Source organism: Carlito syrichta, unplaced genomic scaffold, assembly GCF_000164805.1.
Source record: "Carlito syrichta isolate Samal-C Ts95f unplaced genomic scaffold, Tarsius_syrichta-2.0.1 Scaffold63326, whole genome shotgun sequence".
NCBI classification, from domain to species: Eukaryota; Metazoa; Chordata; class Mammalia; order Primates; family Tarsiidae; genus Carlito; species Carlito syrichta.
Window position 1 is genome coordinate 426819 of NW_007007422.1, and position 5245 is coordinate 432063.

Consider the following 5245-nt stretch of genomic DNA (forward strand, 5'->3'; position numbering starts at 1 on the left):
GGGGCTGCGGTGGCTGGGAGCGGCCGCTGCACTCCAGTCTGGGCGACAGAGTGAGACTCCAACTCAAAAAAAAAAACAACACAACTCTTCCCACAGAGGACAATAATTCTGGCAGTAGTGTTGGAAAGAGGCGGGGAGACCAGGTTAGAGGCAGTTGTAGTAGTTTAAGTGAGAGATGGAGAAGTTCTTCATTAAGGCATGGTCCATGAGGATGAAGGTGAAGAAAAAGAAGAGAATATGATTTGACATTCTACTCTGTGTTGTGCTTTATAAGATATCTGATTTTGTGTTACTGACCTTGCAAACGGAGTCTTGGTGTTTCCATTCTACAGTTGAAGGAGCTGAGGGAGCTGGCCCAACACTCACACCCCGTACTTGACAGGCAGACACAGGGCACGAGACAGGCGCAGGGTGCTGGGTTGCTGGAGGTTAGAGATGTTGCTGATGCAGAATCAAAAGGAATGGCTTGGGGAGGAATTGGGAATTACTCAGGTTTCTCTATGGGTGATGGTGTCAATGGTGGACCATTAACAGATGAGTTCATTGGGTTGACCTCGTTGGAAAAGAGAATGCATTTAGATTGCCTATGGCCAGGCCTTGCCAAATCCCAGGGATGATAATTTATTGATAATGCCGGAGCCTCTGGTCTGACTGAGTGCTTTTGGCCACAGCGTGATGCCAGCTGCTGCTCCTGGATGCCACTGGGCCTTGGGGGTTGCCAGGGATGCAGACACAGTGCCTCCGGGTGGTAGAAGCTTACCCCTTGCCCCCAGATTCCCTGCTTTTCCAAATGGACTTCATCTCCAGCCTGAAAGGCCATCAGTGAACAGCTGCTGTGTGCGATTTGACATGCAGTCGTCATCCCAAGTGCTCCTTACTCCACCTCCCTTCTCCTTCGTCTTCTTCCCTGCCCATTCCCCAGGCCGCCTGTACAGGAGGGGGTTCAGGACCAGAACGAAAGTGCTTAAACCTGAGATCCTCAGGCCCATACTATCCCTTGATCTTAGCCCCATCTCCGTAAAAGCCTCTCATTCATCCAGCATTTCCTGACAGTCTCCAGGGGCTGGCCATTGAGGACACAAGGATGAATAAGGCACTGTCCCTGCCTCCAAAACTCTTTGCCGGAGACCTGATGCAGACACTGTGCTGTGAACCTGCTGGAAAATACTAAGAGGAAAATACAGACAGAGCCGGAAGAGTCAGGGCAGCCTCCCCATGGAGGGAGCATTTGAACTGAGCTTATGAGGATGAACAGGACTCAGTTAGGTGGGAAACCAGGGCATGATGGGAAGAAACCGGGGCATGATGGGAAGAAGGGCATCCAGCCCAGAGAGGAGTGGAGGCCAGAGTAGGGGGGGATGGATAATACATAGCCCCAGTTAAGTGAAACTCTCACAAAAGACATCTTCTCTTGGAGGATCTGTATACAGCTAAGGAATTTGGACACACACCTTATGTATAGACTAAAAGTCCCCAAACTAGGGTTCTTGAACCCAGAGATTATTATGCAAGATGCTCCACTGGGATAGAGAAAAAAAAGATGGAAATGTCTATTTATATGTATTTTGTAACTAACAAAAAAGAAAGCATTTAAACTTTTCTAATATTTAATGTGCAGGTTGACTCTGTGCCTGTACTTGGTCCTTGTGTCAGTGGCCCACATGTTGCATGTGTCCAAGAGGATCCAGGGAATTAGCATATGGTGACGTTTATATGAGCTCCGTGAAGTGGATTTTTCGGTGTCTTCCTCCAGTTTTAACTAAATTAATCCTCACACTTAGCAAGTTTCCTGAAAAGATAATGAGAATTAAGAGACCAGCAATACAGGCACAAACACATAGCAAGAAAATGACAAGGCTCTTGCTTTTTCACCTTCAGAACAGGCTCTTCATTATCTTTCCATCTTGAGTTTAAAAATATAACAACTTCATCAATAATTGATGGAGACTGGCCAAAAAAATTCAAAATTATTAATATAATTTGAACTATAGATTCAAGCCTCCTGATGTTAACAGTACTCTTTCTCTAAAGGTTTATCATGACTTCAGATATTGGCTATTGGCAGTAGTACATGTAAACATCATTTATACACAAATAAACAAACATGTATTAGAGATGTATACATACATTCTTTTGTTATTGATGTAGATCAAAGATTTGAGACCATAGCTTTAGACAATAAGGAGCCAGTAGGAATTGTTTAGGCAGGAGGATGTTTTGTTTGGTTTTGTTTATTTCTTTATTTTTAAATTTTAATTTACTTTTTTTTAAAAATTGAGACAGGGGTCTCTCTATGTTGTCCAGGATGGTCTTGAACTCCTGGGTTCAAGTGATCCTCCCGTCTCTGCCTTCCAATGTGCTGGGATTACAGGCATGAGCAACTCCGCCTGGCCTTGTTTTTTTTTATTTTGTAAGATCACCCTGACAGTCATATGAGTGAGAGATTTGGGTAGTGACAATATCAGGGGACTCATGTAGAAGTTCAGGTGAAAGAAGATGAGGTCCTAAACCCAGGTTAGGGGAACTAGAAGAGCAGAGAGAAACTTCACGCGTGAGTAGGACTTGGTGACTATCTAGATTTAGAAAGCAAGGGTAGGGGGACCGAGAGAGATTTTCAGGTCTCTGGTGACTGGGAAAATCATGATATCTTTGACAAAGGTGGCAAACAGAGGTGAGGGGTGGGTTGGGGAGACAGATGAAGAGTCTGGGTCTGAATAGGTTGAGTCAGAAGTGCCAGAGAGAACCCTGGGTGAAACTGTCCCACCCAGGGGTCCTGTGGCAGGTTTGGGGCTGCAGCCACCTCTTCCCCAGTAGAGTCCAGTGAGTGATGGTGATGGTAGCTCTTGAAGGACATGAAATGAACAAATTAGTCATGGTGTCTTCTGTCTAGACCTCTGGATTCTAGTCTAGTCACTGGACTCTGCGTCCCAGGAATCAGACCTTGACGACTATTTCACTTCTGAGAAACGCTCAGAGTATAGATACCCTTGTCTTCCTCTTCCTCTGAGCCATCTTGGATAGGACCAGGCCTTTGTGCTCTAAGTCAAAGTGTTGGGAAAGCCTGATTAAGCTGGGAGAGTCCTTGCTGTCATCATCAGTGCTGAGATAAGTAAAGTGAAGTGCAGAGGAGCTGGGTTTGGGCAGGGTGGGGTGTGGGTGCAGTGCAGCTGTCAAGACTAGGCAAGAACGGGTGTTTGACTATAGAGAAGGGCTCTATTGGGGACATACTTTGGAACATAAATATTCATTGTGGCCTGATCTGGTAATTTCTGAGTTGGTATCTTTGGGTCATCCCACTGCAGGGTATGCTTGACTGAGAGTTCAGTTGGAGCTTGACCCGGAGAAGGCTAGCATTTAATACTAGTGATGAAACAATAACAACAAAAACCATACACAAAAAAATTAAACACTTTTTAAAAAGTGAGGCATGATGGCCATGCCTGTAGTCCCAGCTATTCTAGAGGCTGAGATGGGAGGATTGCTTGAGCTCAGGAGTTTGAGGCCAGCTTAGGAAACATAACAAGACCTCATTTCTAAAAAAATAAAATAAAATAAAAATTAATCAATGGGAAAAACCCCCAAATATTAGTGATGACTCTGAGGTACCCAGAACCAACAACTTGAAACTGGCAGGATCTTGGGGTCTATGTGTGCGGGCAGCAAAGTGTGTGAAATCAGAGGCAGGTTGCTGGCTATCTGATCATTTAAAACTTTTTCTTTGGAGGGGAAGGAAGAATGATATAGATAGTTGTTGATACTGAACTGAATTGAGGTCTGCTTGCCTGGTGCAGTACATTCAAACACCCACACTGAGGTTTTGCAGCAAGAGAAAGGAGGGCATTTATTTGCAGGGTGCCAAGCAAGGAGAACAAGGCAGCTCGTGCTTAAGACCTAAACTCTCCTGTGGCTTACATGTAAAGGTTTTTAAAGGCAGAGAGGCAGAGGTTACAGGCAAAGTCATAAATCATGATATGGTGGCTATACATTAGTTTGACCTAATGTATAGGCTGAATAGGCCCCACAGGTCATACATTTGACCTAATGTATAGGCTGAATAGGCCCCACAGGTCATAGTGTAACCAACACAAGTTTGGCCACTTGTTGATTGTTTGTATACCAAAGTAAACAAAAGTGAGATGTAATGAAAGAAAGATAATTTTACTCTAAAAGCTGGCAGATGGGAAATGGCCAAACTCATGCCTCAAAGAAACCATTTCAGATTTTTAGCCTGAGTGTGGGGGTTTAAAACAGGAAGCTTGATATGGGGAAACATGCAGGCATGGCACAGGGTGTGTTTTAATGGCTTATCTTGGGTGGTGGACCTCCCAGAGGTCTGGGTGGGGTCATCTCAGTAGCAGTTAAGTGTGGATCAGTTGTCTCATGACTCCCTTTAAACAGGAGGTTCTTTTATGATCAGCCCCTGGGATTTCCAACCAAGCATACAGTCAGGATAAGTGTGCATGGTGCAAGGAAGTATCTGGTAGATAGAGGGAGAAAAGAAGTTTCTAAAGCATATTTCAAGGCTTAAGATTAATAAAGATGCTTGGTTACAATAGGTAGATTTAAACATTTCCTGATTTGCAATTGGTCAAGGAAAGAAAGCTCTATCTAAAGACTTGGGATCAGCAAAAAGAATGGTAGGTCTTGCCCATGTGCGTGACCTCCCCCCGCCAGGACCCTCAAGAAGAAATTTAGAACAAAGAATCATGGTCAGAGTTCAGTCCTCAGTTCTCCCTTATCTGAAGTCTGCATGCCAGAAAATCTGTTTGGTAAGGGTCTGGATTTCTGACAAACTCAGGGACATATATTAAGATGGTATCTTTAGTTTCTACAGGAAACCAAACATCTTATGACTAACTTCCTTGGCTACTGTTTTAAGCTACTATCACTTTCTTGTTTATCAAGTTGCTCATTTACTTCTCAGGGCTAGCTAGGTGCCTGGAATTACCCTTGAAGGAACTCAAGATTTTTTCTTTATTTTTATGTTTGAAAGGGTAGTACAGGAGAGGGCAGGTCCTTAAGGGGGTTCCTGCCATCTCACTGTGTTAGGAAAAAAACTCAAACTCAAACCATTTTTTCCTTTGTTCTCACACTGTAACCAAAAATCTCAGCCTTAAAATGCATTTTAATGGCAACCTCCTCAGGTTCCCTCCCGCACTGGGAGCTTTTCTGTCCTCTCAATAAATCCTACTTTATTTCTCTTTCCTTCCTTCCTTCCTTTCTTTCATTTTTTTTTTTTTTTTTT